Consider the following 19,210-nt stretch of genomic DNA (forward strand, 5'->3'; position numbering starts at 1 on the left):
AAAAGGTGGAAAAACCCCAAACCCTAAAGGTTACCACTGTCTCATGCTTCAATGCACATTTTGTAAACTGGAGTCATGTGAATTTTTTTTTTTAAATAAAAGTATACTTCATTTGATGACAGATTTGTTCTAATTGAAATCTGGAGAGAGACATATTAGTTAGAGGTATATCTGCAGCCCATAACATTGGTGTGTGGCTCCATAGCAAAAAAAAAATATTTTATATATATAATATATTATAATAAAAAATATTGTTACACGCATGCCGCCCAAGTTCAGATAAGGGCGAGACCGGTTACATGAATTTCTTGGAATCCTATAGGAACCGTTACTCAGGGCGACCATAGGCTTCAGCTTCTCTCAGGCACACGATAGATTCAGTTGCTGACCAGACACATCTGACAAGAGTCTTCATAAAAGGATAGAACAGTAACATTTAATGAGGCACGGCCAGTGCAATGCAAATGTCTCTTTGAGCAACAGGCTCCAGTAATAACAGTACAGTCTCCTTTGCATCACACAGTCTATTATCCAGTAGCACAGTACAGCACAGTTTTCAAGCATACACAACCACAGACTTTTCCTTCACAAGGACTCACTAGTACACAGCATTCTTTATCCTGCATGGAGATGGATAGGGGGGGTGGGTGTGATGAGGAAGATGATGATCTCTATGACTAGCTTCCTTCCAGTCCTTATCTTCCTGGCCGATAATACTCCACACTGTTAGCTCAGGGAGTCTAACTGACCTTTGATTAGCTTCCCTCCTGACCTGAATTCTGTTCCCTTGCCTTCTGTGGGATACAGATCATAAGCCACCTTTCTCTTTGGTTCCAGCCAGACAGTAAACAACTTCCCCCACAATCCCCCTGTGGCTCTGCTAAAACATTCCCCTTCTCCTGTGACGGTGTTAACCCCTCTAGCTGCTGGATGCTTCTGGAGCAGAACACTTCCCGTCTCCTGTGCTTGTGTTACTTCTAATAGTTGAATGCTTTTAAAGCAACAGCACTACTTCTACCTGTCACAATATATCTCAAGGTTAGAATCCCACTTTTATTTATTGGGTCATGTAGTGGCAACTTTACTCCAAGTCGGGGATACTGAAGAGTGAATCTCCCGAAACTTTGGTTCAAATTTATCTGGTGGATTTGATCCAAATAATTTTAGCCCAGATCTAAAAGAACAGAAAGCTGTCATAGCAATATGGAGCTGCAGCGGCATAATTTAAAAAATAATAATTTCCCTGCAGAAAAGAATTCAGTAAAATAGCACCAGTTTGCATCCATTTTTCTAGATTCAAGTGAATCAAAGCACAAAAGTTTACAAAAAAAAAAATTGTTATAACCGAATTTTGGAGAAAACGTGAGCGAAATCTATTCGTTCATCTCTAGTTTGGGTGTCTTAAGTGAGAAGTAGCCCTTTACAGGGTCATGTCATACATGGGGAAAGATGGAGGAGGCCACCCAGAGTTTAGATTTCTTCCCAACTAATGTCAGAACACCACTGCTTTACTATTCAAACCCAGAAAATGCGCTCTTTAGTTACATACGATGACAAAATTTTAACCAAAAATTTCCATTTCTAGATCGTAGATTCCTTTTTTTCCTTATGGTCTTTGTGCTCTCTCACTCTTAGTTTCCATGTCAAAACAACCCCTATAAAGCAAGTGATGGTAGAAATGTTCTCCAATTTTGGACTTCAGCATGCTCCCGTACTGGTTATAACTTAGTATGAGCAGAGGTCTTCTACAATTTCTAGTTTTCTCTGACATAAGGGGAGTATTCCAGGAAATGGCTAAAAATGGTCAACCTATAACCACAATGAAATGTGATGACCAAACGTTCGTAATCAAATACGTCAATGGAGGTTGACATAGTAGAGTAATATTTCCACTGATTTCTAGTGACAGAAAATCAATTGTAGCGACACAAAAGGACAAATTATAAAGGCAGACTACGTGGCTGCTTTAGGGACTTTGGAGAGGGGGGGGTCCAGTTCTGGTTTATCCCCTTCAGTTTACTACCGGGTGGTGAGAACTTCAGCTTTGTTGTTAGCAGAGAGGAGGATTGTCCCAAGAGTCACGAAGGGGAAAGAAAAGACATTGACTGTTCTGTCCTAGCTGGCAAAACTTAGAAGAGGCTCCTGTACAAGAACAATATATGGGCCGTTTGCAGTCCTCATAATGCTCATTTCCACCTGCTTTAGAGGTAGAACTGGACCCATTTGGCTGCACCATGGTGTGTCATTCTCGGTCTAATGAACATATTATTTTGCACTGTCCTTCTAGAAACTTTCTACTCTTTCATGGAAGATCCACAGGATATGACTTGGAAGTAAGATCGGTCCAGTTATCTTACATATAACCTACAGATAAAGCAGTGTTTGAGGAAACCCTTTTAGAAAGGAACAAAAAAGTCCAAGACCACGTAGTTTCCGCTCCTCCAGTGCGCAGCCACTGGAGTTGGAGCTGTGGAGAATGGTCGCAAAGGCAGAGCAAGAGAAGAACCAGTAAGAAGGCAGAGATGATCCACCAAGAGCACCTACAAGACTGCTGAAACTTTGTATTGTTTCTAAGAGTTCATCCTGAACATGACCAAAATAGATGGCCAAGAACCAGAGAGGAATGCGAGAGGGCACCTTATGCACCAAAAAAAAAAACAACAAACAACTAATAGGGTCAACCACATCAAAGTGTTAAACGCTTCCATTACACCAGTCTCTGCGGGAATTTTTTGCACAATTGGACATCTCATGTAGTTCTAGGTTCAGGGGTTAAGCACACCTCCATTTTGTACGGAGCCGTAATAGGGCTCACACGTAGGTAATGTTTATCCGGGACTTAGTCAGTCCTAGGATGGATTTTCTAATCTCAGCTGGAGCTATAAAAACTCCACCTAATGTTTACCTAATTTGTAAAATCTTGTGGAAACAGCAGTAAATCACAAGTTGTAAGTAAAATTCAGAAAACAAGGTCACAAATTTCGCTCAGCAACTAAAGGTCAATAAGAAAAATAAGAAAAAAAAAAGCAACACAAAAGTCCCTGATGTGCAATATAATTCTAATTGAATAATTAAGATTAATTAGATTGATACTTGACCATGATATTAAAGTCACCAGCCTAAAATTGTATAGGTCCCCATCAAAACATCTCTGACCTATTGAGACAGACTTTCCTACAACTATGACGACATTGTGTTATCTGGCACCAAGATGTTAGATGGAAGGTGGGCTCTCCATGGATCAGACGTTCATCCAATGTCGTTGTGGCAAGATGAACCCCTGAAGTTGTGCCAGACCGCCTAATCAAAAGAAGAGCCGGGGATAGCAGCTAGCAGGGCTCCTGTCCGGTGGCCATGGAATACTGATGTGACAGCTGGACCCAGACACTGCAAATAGATTCACTTATCTCTAGTTATAAAAGCCCATTTCCAAACATTATGAATTCCATTATTCTACAGTGAAAAAGATTAATCACAAGTGGAAATGTTCAAGACAGGTAAATTGAAAAAGAAAACCCAAGAGCTAGAGCTCAGATTCTAAAGGCCTCAGTTAGCATGTTAAATGTTAAAGTACAATTAGAAAATGACTAAAAACAAGTGTAGGGTGTTTGGAAGGGTTGCCAGGAGAAAGCCTCAGTCTAAAAAGAACATGGCTGAAGTTCGCAAAGTTGTATGTGAACAAACCACAAGTCTTCTGGAACATAGTCCTTTGATGAGACCAAAGGGGAGATGTTGGGCCATAATGCCCTACGCATATCAACACAAACTCTTCACACCAACTGGCAAGCATGGGGGTGAAGTTTGGGCATCTTGCAGTCATAGAGTTGACCATGGACCTCTCTGTAGGCCAAAGTATTCTAGAGTCAAATATGAGGCCATCTATCCAAGAGCTAGAGATTGTCTTGCTACATGACCCAGTTTTGGCCATGTAACAGGACAATGATGCCAAGTATTCTTGCAAATCTACATCAGAATGGCTGAAAAAGAAAAGAATCAAGATATTGCAATGACCCCGTCACAGCCCGGACCCCATCCCATAGAAATGCTTAAAGGGATTTTCCATACTGCTGTAGCCAAACAGACACCGAGACAAAAGGTGTGGATACACAACCTTGGACCCGGGGTGGGCAAGTAAAGAATATTTTGTTTGTGTTTTTTTTTACTCCTAAATGTGTCTGCAGCAGAAGATTGTTGAAGGTTAAAACCCCTTTAAAGTGAGCTGTGTATAATGGAACATCAGCAGTGAGGTAAAGAAGAGTGGGACCAATGGTTTTAGGCTGTGTTCACATTTTGCACTTGGGAGGTGTGATTTACGCCACTTTTTTTCCAAACGGAAGGCAAAATAGTAGTGGTTTTTGGAACATTGTGCCCCAAAAAAAAAAAAAAAATGAATACATGGCGTGTGAACACAAGCTAAACAATATTACACACAAGGATTGTACAGTTGTCACTCGCTTTCACTTTACAGTCCCCCTCGGCTTGTTCTCTATCCTGTTATTTGCTACAGAAAGCTGCAGGGCTGTGACGTGAAACCACAGAAACTTCAGACATCAGTTACAAGAACAAAGGGCCAAACAACGCAGGGAAACTATAGACCCAGGATGGGTGGATGAGCAGTAAAAGTACTTAGGTTGCAGCAAAGAAAGTTTATTGTTTGCATGAAACATTATATAGAAATTCTCTTGAATGATTGTGTAAATTGTTCACGCTTCTCAATATCTGCGCTCGCTGTCTATCAATGGGAACGGTTTAGTTTGTTGCCTTGTAACGAGCCGTGCAGCTGCGTGTCCATCATATGACGGGGGGGGGGGGGGGACGACGACACATTTTTAGCCCCGGAAAGCAAATAATAAAACTTCTCATGGAACTGATCCCAGGGTATGGATGCAGGAAATCGTGAGGCCCCACGTGACATGGGTCGGCGGGCAATAAATCAAGAGGTAATCAACTCCAGAAATAACCTAGCTGGGGTGGTGACAAGTCTTCCCCTAGGAGTAGTATCCATGCTGGGATGGACAGAACAGAAGAGAAGAGATTTACTGCTATGCACAAAAAGAGAAAAATTGCACAAATTCTGAACATTTTAAATTAAAAAAAAATAAAGTCGTGTACACAGTCTACTATGTATCTGTTTATAATGACCCTTAGCTCCTTACTTTTAGGACTCGTTCACACAACCATATTTTCAGTCCGAGTGCTGTCCATGGAAAAAACAGACCAATGTTATTCAGTGGGGCTGTGCAGATGAGCGATTTTTAATTTATTTTTTTTCACTGACCGAATCTGCTTTTGTGGGGGGAAAAAAAAACAAAACGGATGCCATCGGAGCTACAGTATAATATTCGTATTTTACGGATACATTGCAATTCTGTAACATAGGAAACCGTAAAGAGTTCTGTAAATGATTAATAGTGGCTGTAGAAAAAAAAAAAAAAAAAAAGAAAAGATTGTACACAGACAAGTGAGAAAAAAAAAAACATTTAAGTTTTCTAGATGAAACTGAACGATTTTTAATACGTCTGTATGAACGAGCCTTTACGGAAGGGCTATTCTATTGTATTAGGAACGAGTAAACCCCCCCCCCCCCCACTCCATTGTGCTTTGAAAGGTTTGGCCACTACTTTTGGATAGGCCATCATGTCTGATCAGTGGGGCTATGACACCTGTTGCCCCCCGCCAATCAGCAGTTACCAGAAGATGTGGAAAACAGCAGCTTTGTCAAAACTATACTGGCCATTATTTTTTTGCTTTGGATCTGCAGTACCCGGCCGCGGCCACTATAGAAATTATGGAGAACATCCAAGAACCTTGAGCCGCCGCTAGTAACAGCTGATCAGCAGCAGTACCATGTGTCGCACCCTTGCTAATAAATAATAATCTTTTTATTTATATAGCGCCAACATATCAGCAGCGCTTTACAATTCAGACAATTTACAGACATTATCGGCACGGTCCCCATTGGGGCTCACAATCTACATTGTGTTCATTTTATTTTTTTGAGCAAACAGAATATAACTCCAAGTAAATCAAACTTCTGTGAAATCAAACTGTCCACTTATGAAGCAACACTGATTGACAATCAATTTCACATGCTGTTGTGCAAATGGAATAGACAATAGATGGAAATTATTGGCAATTATCAAGACACCCTCAATAAAGGAGTGGTTCTGCAGGTGGGGACCACAGACCCCATCTCAGTACCAATGGTTTCTGGCTGATGTTTTGGTCACTTTTGAATGTTGGTTATTATTATTATTATTTATTATTATAGCGCCATTTATTCCATGGCGCTTTACATGTGAAAAAGGGGGTATACATACAAGAACAATTTCAATAATCTTGAACACAATGTGACAGCGACTGGTACAGGCGGAGCGAGGACCCTGCCCGCGAGGGCTCACAATCTACGAGGGATGGGTGAGGATACAGTAGGTGAGGGTAGAGCTGGTCGTGAAGCGGTATGGTGGAGCGGTGGTTACTGCAGGTTGCAGGCTTGTCGGAAGAGGTGGGTCTTCAGGTTCCTTTTGAAGGTTTCCACGGTAGGCGAGAGTCTGATACGTTGGGGTAGAGAGTTCCAGAGTAGGGCGGAAGCACGGGAGAAATCTTGTATACGGTTGTGGGAGGAGGAGATAAGAGGGGAGTAGAGCAGGAGATCTTGTGAGGATCGGAGGTTGCGTGCAGGTATGTAAATGGAGACTAGGTCGGAGATATATGGAGGAGACAGGTTGTGAATGGCTTTGTATGTCATGGTTAGGGTTTTGAACTGGAGTCTCTGAGCAATGGGGAGCCAGTGAAGAGATTGACAGAGAGGAGAGGCCGGGGAATAGCGGGGGGACAGGTTGATTAGTCGAGCAGCAGAGTTTATGATAGATTGGAGGGGTGCGAGAGTGTTAGAGGGGAGGCCACAGAGCAGGAGGTTGCAGTAGTCAAGGCGGGAGATGAGGGCGTGAACTAGTGTTTTTGCAGATTCATGGGTTAGGAATGTGCGGATCCGGGAGATATTTTTAAGTTGGAGTCGGCAGGAAGTGGAAAGGGCTTGGATATGTGGTTTGAAGGAGAGTTCCGAGTCCAGGGTTACCCCGAGGTTGTGCTTTCACACTCGTGGTAGCATGAGACGGACTCTACAACCCACAAAAGTTGCTCAGGTAGTGCAGCTCATCCAGGATGGCACATCAACGCGAGCTGTGGCAAGAAGGTTTGCCAGGAGACAGGCCAGTACACCAGGAGACGTGGAGAGGGCCATAGGAGGGCAACAACCCAGCAACAGGACCGCTACCTCCGCCTTTGTGCAAGGAGCAACAGGAGGAGCACTGCCAGAGCCCTGCAAAATGACCTCCAGCTGGCCACAAATGTGCATGTGTCTGCACAAACGGTTAGAAACCGACTCCATGAGGGTGGTATGAGGGCCCGACGTCCACAGATGGGGGTTGTGCTCGCAGCCCAACACCGTGCAGGACGCTTGGCATTTGCCACAGAACACCAGGATTGGCAAAGTCGCCACTGGCGCACTGTGCTCTTCACAGATGAAAGCAGGTTCACACTGAGCACATGTGACAGACATGACAGAGTCTGGAGACGCCGTGGAGAGCAATCTGCTGCCTGCAACAACCTTCAGCATGACCGGTTTGGCAGTGGGTCAGTAATGGTGTGGGGTGACATTTCTTTGGAGGGAAGCACAGCCCTCCATGTGCTCGCCAGAGGTAGCCTGACTGCCATTAGGTATCGAGATGAGATCCTCAGACCCCTTGTGAGACCATATGCTGGTGCGGTTGGCCCTGGGTTCCTCCTAATGCAGGACAATGCCAGACCTCATGTGGATGGAGTGTGTCAGCAGTTCCTGCAAGATGAAGGCATTGAAGCTATGGACTGGCCCACCCGTTCCCCAGACCTAAATCCGATTGAGCACATCTGGGACATCATGTCTCACTCCATCCACCAACGTCACGTTGCACCACAGACTGTCCAGGAGTTGGCGGATGCTTTAGTCCAGGTCTGGGAGGAGATCCCACAGGAGACCATCCACAACCTCATCAGGAGCATGCCCAGGCGTTGTAGGGAGGTCATACAGGCACGTGGAGGCCACACACAATACTGAGCCTCATTTTGACTTGTTTTAAGAACATTACATCAAAGTTGGATCATCCTGTAGTGTGTTTTTCCACTTTAATTTTGGGGGCGATTCCAAATCCAGGCCTCCATTGGTTAATAAATGTGATTTCCATTGATGATTTTTGTGTGATTTTGTTGTCAGCACATTCAGCTTTGTACAGAGCAAAGTATTCAATGAGAATAGTTCATTCATTCAGATCTAGGATGTGGTATTTGAGTGTTCCCTTTATTTTTTTGAGCAGTGTACATTCCCTATCAGTTTGTCTTTGGAGTGTGGGAGGAAACCGGAGAACCCAGAGGAAACCCACGCAAAAACGGGGAGAACATACAAACTCCTTGCAGATGTTGTCCTTGGTGGGATTTGAACCCAGGACCCCTGTGCTGCAAGGTTAACCACTGAGCCACCGTGCTGCACCAATCAGATACTGATACTCTATCTTAAGGATAGGCCAATATCTTCATGGAGTTACTTTTCTCTGCCGTCCCCTCATCCCAAAACTGTGACTATATCATATAAGGAGGAAGTAAAATGGTAACAAGTCATCCAAAATTTGATTGACCGTCGATTGGCTACTTGTCAGCTGATATGCGATTATTCAGACAGGCCAGATGCTCAGATTGTCACATTTCTCGGCAGCACATCACCTGCTGAGTGTAATTAGTCTCTTTGGAAGGGCTCATTCGGATGTCAGAACTCAAATAAATAAATATATATATATATATATTTATTTTATGTGTTTTCTTAGCTTGTACTTAGTAGTCTGTGGAGCTGTTGACACGACCATGTACCATCGGCCCACACACAATCACAGAGATATGACACTTAGGTCCTTGTCTTGAATCAAACTCACCATGAAAAAAAAAAAAAAAAAATTATGGACAGCACCGAGATGCCATTCATGTTGTCTGAATTCTCGGACTGCTTTATTGGAGAAGCTTGAGAAACCTCTATCAGGGGGTTGTTTTTTTGTTTTGTTTTTAAATCTGAGAAAAATTGATGAAACTTTGATCAAACTGACATTGACCCCAAAACAAAACAAACAAACAAAAAAATATATATAATAATAATAAATGCTGTACGGATTATCTCTATGGGATCTGATTCTTTTGGCGCACCCATAGATTTGATTCGCTGATTGTAGTGCATGCTCAGATTTTATTCATGCAGACATTTTGGTCCATGGAAGAAAAACAATAGAGGGCACCTGAGCCGCCCTATTGAATAACATTGGTCGGGGTGCGGTCAGTTTTCTTTATGGACAGCGCTCAGATCGAAAATTGTCGCATGAACCCAGCGCAAGAGGAAGATAACCGTGCAGCAACAGTGTATGGTCTGCTCAGAATGGTGTGCCGAAAATCCACTGCACAATAGCTGATATAAACGAGCCGGCCTGATTTCAACATATATGATATAACGTGCTCCATAAAGCCTCATTCAGACGTCAATTTTTCTCACATACGAGAAAAACGGACAGATTATTTTGATTACAGTTTGTACAGTATGTGGTTCTAATGTCAGTTTTTCTCGTACGTGGAGGTAAAAAAAAAAAAAAAAAAAAAGCAACGTTTCTCCATCTTCTCCTATGTGACGGTCCGTGAAAATCGGACGAATCTCAGATGTCATCCGAGTGCGGTCAGATTTTTCCCATGCACCCGTAGACTTGCATTTCTGATTCTGATCTGACACTTGGATCAAAATCGGACAGATCTCTGATTTTGCACGGACGTGTGAAAGACCCCATAGACCATCACAGGTACAAGCGCTATCCATGAAAAGTGGACGTGGGACTCAGGCCTTACACTTGCCGATTGTGGTGCGTATTTGCTGCAGAAAATCCACAGCAAAGCGACGTTCACATGTTGAAAATTTATTGTGGACAATTCTGCAACTGTCCTATTAGAAAAAAAAAATATATCACCTACTCCTGGTTTGGGCTTACAAATACTGGATATAAAATACTGACCAAATACTGAACGTGTGAATGTGACTGTAAGGGTCTGTTCACACTCTGTGATTGCGCTACTTTTTTGTTGAGACTAATCAGAAAAGTAAACAGTAATAGTTTATGATTTTTTTCCTCCCAATGAAGTTTGTATGGGTGAAACTTATTTCCCATATTTAAAACACTGGTAGAACTGCAGCAATTCATGGTAAAGCGCTGTATGGTTTTAACACAATGTTTTTTGTTTTGTTTTTTATAAAGTTTCAACGGAATGGTAAAAAGTCATGTCAATGTATCATTACACAGCAACCATCTCAGATCTCACCTGTATGTTACAATGTTTCCACCCAAAGAAGTATCCAGACATATACAAAAAAAATAAATAAATATTTTGGAAATGGTAGACACATTTCTCTTAAGCTTCGTTCCCACGATGAGTTTTTAGTGGCTTTAAAAATAAAAATAAAAAAAATAAAAAAAAGAAGAGGGGTGTGGGAAGAAAAGGTAGCAAGTTTCCTATTTTACATAATTGGTGCAGAAAATCTGCAACATCAAAAATTCACCAAAAGCTCATCGTGGGAACGTAGCCTTAGCCAAGAGTCAGATGCAACAATATAAGATACTTCATTTATCAGACTAATTTCCAGTGTTTTATGGATATGAAAAGCTGCCTATAGCGTATATTCACTCATGTAAAAGCCATAAGCCATTCAGTATACGTTGCATGGCTGCGACAAATCACAAGAATACAAATAAATGTAAAAAATCTAAATACTTTTGTAATTTAAAGACTTTTTTTTTTTAAAACTGATCTTTGAAATTTCCCAGCTTGATGTTTCTTTTTCCATCTAGGATTTAGTATTCCACTGGTATTAGAAGACAAGATAAAGGAGCAGCGTGCATTTTACATCCCTAAGCTACGGAAACTCCAAGGAGTTGACTAAAGACTCCACAGCGCTTCCAATCCCGGGGATATTGTCTTGAGATTTTTAAGAAGTAAAAAGACATAAAAAAAAAGGCAACAAACAGCACAATGAGTATAAAGTTAAAAAAAAAAAAAAAAAATCACAAAAGAGGAGAACAATGGAAGGAAAAACTAGGGCTGTGCACTAGGCTCCTACCTTGCCTTTCGGGGGTGAGAACGTGGGTTATACATGGTGTGAAGGTTACGCCTTGGGCAGCAGTAAACAGGGTGTAATGTGACTCAGCTGCACAGGTCTAGTGAGGAGGAAGCCTCTCTGCTCTGCTCATTAGTATCTGCTCCCTGCTGAGCCCCCTCCCATGCTGGGCAGGACTTGTGACTTTTTGGGATGTGACAAAACTTAATTTCCATTCTCATAGTGAAGTAAAACTTTGGCCAAGTCCCCAGCCACCAGCAGCACCACCTTTGTTATAATGTGGACATTCCAGTTCACAGGCGGTTAATAAGTGCTGGCAGCTTTGCAGCTTGGATGGTTTCCTCAGCCTTTTGTTTTGATTCAGGATTTCCATATGTGGTTTTCTATTTGATGCGGTGGCATAGCAAATAATAGGGCACTGTGTATTGTGCCTTTATAATAAAGCTTTGCCACTCACCAGCTGCAGAATGTCACGTACTTAGAGGGAAGGCAGAGGTAGCAATGGTGCTAGAGAGCCCAAGATGTGGGCAGGCATGGTACAGCATTAGGCTATGTCATCACGGAGTTTTGTTTTTTTATATCTCCGGACAAAAATAATAAGCCCGATTCAGCAAAGCTTTCATGCCCAAATTCTGGCGTAAAAACTTTGAAAAGTCGCAAACTTTAGGCGTCAAATGTTGCAACTTTTGCCATTTTCACACCAAACGAGGGCGTGACGTCACAGTTCGTCTACTTCATGACGAGCTGGGGAGCTCCATATGCCAGAAATCTCACTCCAGTCCTCGGAGCCCACTCATCAGACACTCCAGATTAAAAGAGGTGTGCCCCTCTTCATCAATCAGGAGCGTCTGACTCCAGCACGCCCCCTTATGAAGACCGGTACGAACAGCACTAGGTCTTGATGAATACATTTTATAGTGGAAACCGCTTCCTTTGTTGAGTTTTTGGAGGAGTTTTTATTTTCCTAAAGTGTCCTTGGAAAAGTTTTTGAATTGTTTTGGGAAAGTTTTTGAATTTTTTGCCGCCTTTTGATTTGACAGTGCCGTTTTTTTTGTTTTTTTTCTTTACACCACGGGGTATTTTTCATAACCTGAAGGCTGAATTCACACGCAGCGGTCATGCTACAGCTTTTAATCGCAGCAGCCCCTGTCCTGCTGCGGTCTTTCTACTGTTTCCCTGCAAAATCACATCATCTTGCAGGGAAACAGCTGTTTTCATTATAATCGGTAGCGCAATTTTGCAGATGAAACAGCTGTTTCTCTACAAGATGAAGTGATGATGCAGTAAAAAAAAAAAAATGCAGCACAGGGCTGCGCCGGTAAAACGTTTCAGTATGACTGTTGCGTGTGAAGTGGAAAAAAAATTGCTCAAAAAGTAAAGTAATATTTGAAATGAATAGGAAAAGCCTTTCAACTTTTTTCTTTTTACATATTTGTAGTGTTTTTGGAGAGGATCCGCTCAAAAAAAACTCATCAAAGAAATCTGTACACAGTTTTATGGTATGTCCACATGGAGGTTTTTTTTACATGGATTTTGGAACAATTTCTGCTCCAAAATATACATGAAAAATCACTTCAAATACTCTGTGAATAAGCTTCTTATTCATGTCCTAGTCTTCTTGTCTTTTCTTCTTCTACACAGAAAAAAATTTGCATGAAATCTGCAAAAAAAGGTAAATTTTCAGCCTGAATCTTAAAGTCCCTTGTAGACGAGATTAGAAAAATGTCACCCACGTGGCTCGTACTGTACTCTGCCGTGGGCTAGTAGTGATACATCACCAGAGTGATCCATCACCTCCTGATCGGTGAGGGTCTCGACATTCCTAGACTTAATGGCCTGTACAGTGGAGTACAGAATACTGTTAATAATCAACCATTTCTCTTTGCTTCACAGTCATAGAAGTAAAGGGGTTGTATGATATTTGAGAACAACATGGCTGCTTTCTTCAGAAATAAGCGCCATGCCTGTGTACAATTTGTGTCTGGTATTGCAACTCAACAGTCATGCTGAGCTGCAATACCAAAGACAGCCCATGTATAAGTGTGGCGCTGTTTCTGGAAGAAAGCCGTGTTTTACTTATCCTGTCATGTTGCCTACAACCACCACTAGAGGGAACTGCATAAGGAATTACTAGACGGGATTCTTTTACTTTAAATTGTCATCTGACGTCCAATGCAAAAGCTAATTAATTTCAAATTACTTCATTTACGTAAAACGTTTCATCAGAAGAATCACTCCACAGTGTGGTCCAGAAATGGTCTCCCTTCTATCTAGTCTCCTATCCGATATCTGCTGTCATGTGTAATCTCTGAGAGGAATTACAGTTAGTGGGGGAGGGCCTACAGGAAGTGGGGGCGGGTCTTTGTCTCTCTACAGGAAGTGGGGGTGGGTCTTTGTCTCTCTACAGGAAGTGGGGGCGGGTCTTTGTCTCCCTACGGGAAGGGAGGGTAGGTCTGTCTCCCTACATGAAGTGGGGGTGTGTCTTTGTCTCCCTACAAAAAGTGGAGGTGGATCTTTATCTCTCTATAGGAAGTGGGGGAGGGTCTTTGTCTCCATACAGGAAGTGGGGGCTGGTCTGTCTCTCTGCAGGAAATGGAGGCGGGTCTTTGTCTCCATACAGGAAGTGGAGGAGGGTCTTTTTCTCACTACAAAAAGTGGAGGCCGGTCTGTCTCTCTACAGGAAGTGGGGGCAGATCTTTGACTCTTTACAGGAAGTGGGGGCAGGTCTTTGACTCTCTACAGGAAGTGGGGGCAGGTCTTTGACTCTCTACAGCAAGTGGGGGTGGGTCTGTCTTCCTACAGGTTGTGGGGGTGGGTCTGTCTCTCTACAGGAAGTGGGGGCAGATCTTTGACTCTTTACAGGAAGTGGGGGCAGGTCTTTGACTCTCTACAGGAAGTGGGGGCAGGTCTTTGAATCTCTACAGCAAGTGGGGGTGGGTCTGTCTTCCTACAGGTTGTGGGGGTGGGTCTGTCTCTCTACAGGAAGTGGCGGCGGGGCCTTGTCTCTCTACATGAAGTGGGGACAGGTCTGTCTCTCTACAGGAAGTGGGGATGTGTCTTTGTCTCTCTATAGGAAGTGGGAGCAGGTCTTTGACTCTCTACAGGAAGTGGGGCAGGTCTTTGACTCTCTACAGGAAGTGGGGGCAGGTCTATCTTGCTACAGGAAGTTGGGGCGGGTCTATCTCCCTACAGGAAGTGGGGGCGGGTCTTTGACTCTCTACAGCAAGTGGGGCGAGTCTGTCTTCCTACAGGTTGTGGGGGTGGGTCTGTCTCTCTACAGGAAGTGGGGGCGGGGCCTTGTCTCTCTACAGCAAGTGGGGCGGGTCTGTCTTCCTACAGGTTGTGAGGGCAGGTCTTTGTCTCTCTACAGCAAGTGGGGGCAGGTCTGTCTCTCTACAGCAAGTGGGGCGTGTATCTGTCGCTCTACAGGAAGTTGGGGCGGGTCTATCTCCCTGCAGGAAGTGGGGATGGGTCTTTGACTCTCTACAGCAAGTGGGGGCGGGTCTGTCTTCCATCAGGTTGTGGGGGTGGGTCTGTCTCTCTACTGGAAGTGGAGGCGGGTCTTTGTCTCTCTACAGGAAGTGGGGGCGGGTCTTTGTCTCTCTACAGGAAGTGAGGGCGGGTCTTTGTCTCTCTACAGGAAGTGGGGGCGGGTCTTTGTCTCTCTACAGGAAGTGGGGGCGGGTCTTTGTCTCCCTACGGGAAGGGAGGGTAGGTCTGTCTCCCTACATGAAGTGGGGGTGTGTCTTTGTCTCCCTACAAAAAGTGGAGGTGGATCTTTATCTCTCTATAGGAAGTGGGGGAGGGTCTTTGTCTCCATACAGGAAGTGGGGGCTGGTCTGTCTCTCTGCAGGAAATGGAGGTGGGTCTTTGTCTCCATACAGGAAGTGGAGGAGGGTCTTTTTCTCACTACAAAAAGTGGAGGCCGGTCTGTCTCTCTACAGGAAGTGGGGGCAGATCTTTGACTCTTTACAGGAAGTGGGGGCAGGTCTTTGACTCTCTACAGGAAGTGGGGGCAGGTCTTTGAATCTCTACAGCAAGTGGGGGCGGGTCTGTCTTCCTACAGGTTGTGGGGGTGGGTCTGTCTCTCTACAGGAAGTGGGGGCGGGGCCTTGTCTCTCTACATGAAGTGGGGACAGGTCTGTCTCTCTACAGGAAGTGGGGATGTGTCTTTGTCTCTCTATAGGAAGTGGGAGCAGGTCTTTGACTCTCTACAGGAAGTGGGGCAGGTCTTTGACTCTCTACAGGAAGTGGGGGCAGGTCTATCTTGCTACAGGAAGTTGGGGCGGGTCTATCTCCCTACAGGAAGTGGGGGCGGGTCTTTGACTCTCTACAGCAAGTGGGGCGGGTCTGTCTTCCTACAGGTTGTGGGGGTGGGTCTGTCTCTCTACAGGAAGTGGGGGCAGGGCCTTGTCTCTCTACAGCAAGTGGGGCGGGTCTGTCTTCCTACAGGTTGTGAGGGCAGGTCTTTGTCTCTCTACAGCAAGTGGGGGCAGGTCTGTCTCTCTACAGCAAGTGGGGCGTGTATCTGTCGCTCTACAGGAAGTTGGGGCGGGTCTATCTCCCTGCAGGAAGTGGGGACGGGTCTTTGACTCTCTACAGCAAGTGGGGGCGGGTCTGTCTTCCTTCAGGTTGTGGGGGTGGGTCTGTCTCTCTACTGGAAGTGGAGGCGGGTCTTTGTCTCTGCAGGAAGTGGAGGCAGGTCTTTGTCTCTACAGGAAGTGGAGGCAGGTCTTTGACTCTCTACAGCAAGTGGGGGTGGGTCTGTCTTCCTACAGGTTGTGAGGGCAGGTCTTTGTCTCTCTACAGCAAGTGGGGCGTGTATCTGTCGCTCTACAGGAAGTTGGGGCGGGTCTATCTCCCTGCAGGAAGTGGGGACGGGTCTTTGACTCTCTACAGCAAGTGGGGGCGGGTCTGTCTTTCTTCAGGTTGTGGGGGTGGGTCTGTCTCTCTACTGGAAGTGGAGGTGGGTCTTTGTCTCTGCAGGAAGTGGAGGCAGGTCTTTGTCTCTACAGGAAGTGGAGGCAGGTCTTTGACTCTCTACAGCAAGTGGGGGCGGGTCTGTATTCCTACAGGTTGTGGGGGTGGGTCTGTCTCTCTACAGGAAGTGGAGGCAGGTCTTTGTCTCTACAAGAAGTGGAGGCAGGTCTTTGTCTCTACAGGAAGTGGGTGCGGGTCTTTGCTTCTGTGGTCAGGCTTTTGTCTTCCAACTGGAAGTGGATCTTTGTCTTTTTATAGGAAGTGAGCGTGGGTCTATGACTCTCTACAAGAAGTGGGCGTGGGTCTTTTCTTCTGTACAGGAAGTGGGACAGGTCTTTGTCTCTCTGCTCCTGTTCTGTTTCCTGTCAAACAGTATAAAGGCATAATAAATAGGCAGGCTTTCAAGGCAGGCCAGCTATTGCATGCTGAGAAGTGAGGGGAAAGGTAGTTCCAACACCTATAGTGCTGGTGGAATGGTAATGAAGAGGAACCACCTACTCAAAAGGCATGTATGGTAAGTTACAGAAAAGGAGAATCGGTACAATTCTTAGATATATTAGGCTGGTATCTGCAGCAAAGAAGATGAAGGCATTAAGATCATATTTTGACTCTAGTTTGGGTGAGAGGAGAGGCGCTGCAATATAAATCAGGATTAGGATGCAAATAAATTGGATTATAAATTGTACAGAGTTAGGATTAGGGTTAATCTTAACCCCACATATGGAAAGGGGTTGTTTAAATAGAACGCACCTTTATGGGATTTTTGCTGTTTACTCTGGGGAAACATTCACTGTAAACATGTCAATGGGTCGGGAGAGTTTTACAGATGGAAACATGGAGTCAGCACAGGATCATCACATGGAAGATACAGCCAATACTCAGATTAGGTAGCAGTGATGTGTGACCCTGTGTTCACGCCATTGTATAGAAAGGCAAAATATGACAATGAGAAATACTACAGAAAGGTCAATTTACATGAATATATCATAAACAGGAGAGCGAAAAGAAAAACAAATGTCACATTTATGTAAAATGTTTTTCATGAAAAAGAAACAAAACATTCTTCTCTCAGAACTTTGCATTTTGTTATTTCCTTGTTATTCTTCCTGGAAATTTGCTACATCGGGGTATTAACATTCCCTAATATCAACAGAGTGTGCCCCTTCTTACTCTGTCCAATCAGATCTCATATGACTGTTTGGGGACACACCCTATTGACAATGCAAATGATGATGTTATTCATTTCCAGGAGGAACAAAAGAGAGTCAATAACGTCAAGGTTGCAAAAATGGTGATTAAAACAGTATTCCAATTTCAGAAAAAGAAGCTTATTCAATGTTTCAAAGTTTTCCAGTAAACTTTGTTTTCAAGATCTCTTCTTGCTGTCATTGAAAAGGAACCTTCATTATTTTACTTCTAGTATATAAAAATTGTCCAGGGCACGAAAGATCCACCCAGATGCACATGAGATCCACGCAGGTGCACGAGAGATCCACGCAGGTGCACGAGAGATCCACACAGATGCACAAGAGATCCACCCAGGTGCATGAGACATCCACCCAGGTGCATGAGAGATCCACCCAGGTGCACATGAGATCCACACAGGTGCACGAGAGATCCACCCAGGTGCACATGAGATCCTCACAGGTGCACGAGAGATCCACACAGATGCACGAGAGATACACCCAGGTGCACGTGAGATCCACACAGGTGTACAAGAGATCCACCCAGGTGCACGAGAGATCCACACAGATGCACGATAGATCTGTGTCACCCCAGGCCTGGATGCCACAAATATTAAAGGCTGTGTCTGAGAGCAGGAGGGAGGTTCCCTGGTCAGGGACCATTAGCATTCAGCACCTCCTGTCCCAGGCCAGTAGGGGGAGCAGGCTGCCCCTATAAAAGCTGGAACTGGGGCAGGGTTAGAGAGACCAGAACCCACTTCTGAAGTGACCAGAAGGGTTCCTTAGAGGAAGGGACAGGTCAGCAGCAGCTGAGGAGTCCGTGAGGCAGAGGAGAGACTGCGAGCCAGGGACAGAGGCGACGAGAGCCGGTCCTGGCTGAGAGAAGTACACAACCGGACATTGGGGTCTGAGGCTGTCAGGGTTGCAAGCCCAGCAGCAGAGAATCAACCCGCGAGGGATTTCAGGTCCCTTGGCCTAAGAAGCCTGAAGGCTCCGCCACACAGAGGGACCAGTACAGCACGGAGAAGCAAAAGGTACCCAAGGCCCGAGTCGCAAGCCATACAGGCAAAGTACATGGCCAGCTCAGGGACGTGGGCTATCACACCACGAAAAGGGGGATAGTCAGAAAGAACATAGAGAGAACGGTAGGCCTACACACTCACCCTGACCAGTGGGGCTCGCCCGAATGCTCTCAGATACCCAGGCCCACTCCTAACCGGTACTCCTGTTGGGTCAGTAAATAACTAGAGATGAGCGTTGTTCTACTCGAACTGTTCGCCAATCTCAAATTCGAGCTGTTTTGGGCGGTGTTCGAGCCGTTCGGCGAACACGAACAATTTGAGAAAAATTCGGCTGTTCGAGGTTATGTTCGATAACTGTTCGTGCACCAAAATCATAACTGGATTTTTTCTCAGTAATGATGAAAATTAATGTTAATACGCAGTTTGAGTGTACAGCGGGGCGGGGGGAGAGGCAGGGGATGGATCTCTGCAGGAACAATGAAGATCTTCATTTTTTTTTCTCTTTCCCGCATTTGCAGTGGGGAGGTGCAATCTGTCAGCCTATCAGCAGCGCACACACGGAGCGAAGTGCTTTTTTTCACACAAGCAAGGGCATGTGTGATTGGCAGTGTATGTCACATGTCCTTGCCCTATAAGACCAAGCCATTTTCCCCGTCGCCACCATTTTCTCACTGCTGCAGCTGCGTGTTAGACGGCACCGCTGTTGCTGTGTGCGCTATACCTTGTTAATTTCAAGCCAATTTTCGCACAAATATACAGATAGCTTGGGAGTAGGGAATAGTTGTGATTGCAGTCCTTTTAAGGACTAGGTTACAGCATTTCCTACGACTTTTATCAAGCAGGTCTGTGCTCTT

General features: G+C 44.7%; 1 protein-coding gene across 3 annotated transcripts in view; it reads right to left on the bottom strand.

Moving 5' to 3' along the window:
* Nucleotides 1-11,316, bottom strand: part of LOC141273300 (prominin-1-A-like) — a 79,933-nt gene extending 68,617 nt beyond the window's left edge. For all 3 annotated transcript variants that reach the window (XR_012322083.1, XM_073684936.1, XM_073684935.1), the window contains exon 1: nucleotides 11,174-11,316. The gene's annotated coding sequence lies outside the window, so the exon portion shown is untranslated. The remainder of the gene's footprint in view (nucleotides 1-11,173) is intronic.
* Between the last annotated feature and the right edge of the window lie 7,894 nt (nucleotides 11,317-19,210).

This window comes from Phyllobates terribilis, unplaced genomic scaffold (genome assembly GCF_046119375.1).
Source record: "Phyllobates terribilis strain yellow unplaced genomic scaffold, ASM4611937v1 Scaffold_5__5_contigs__length_657084704, whole genome shotgun sequence".
In the NCBI taxonomy this organism is placed as follows: Eukaryota; Metazoa; Chordata; class Amphibia; order Anura; family Dendrobatidae; genus Phyllobates; species Phyllobates terribilis.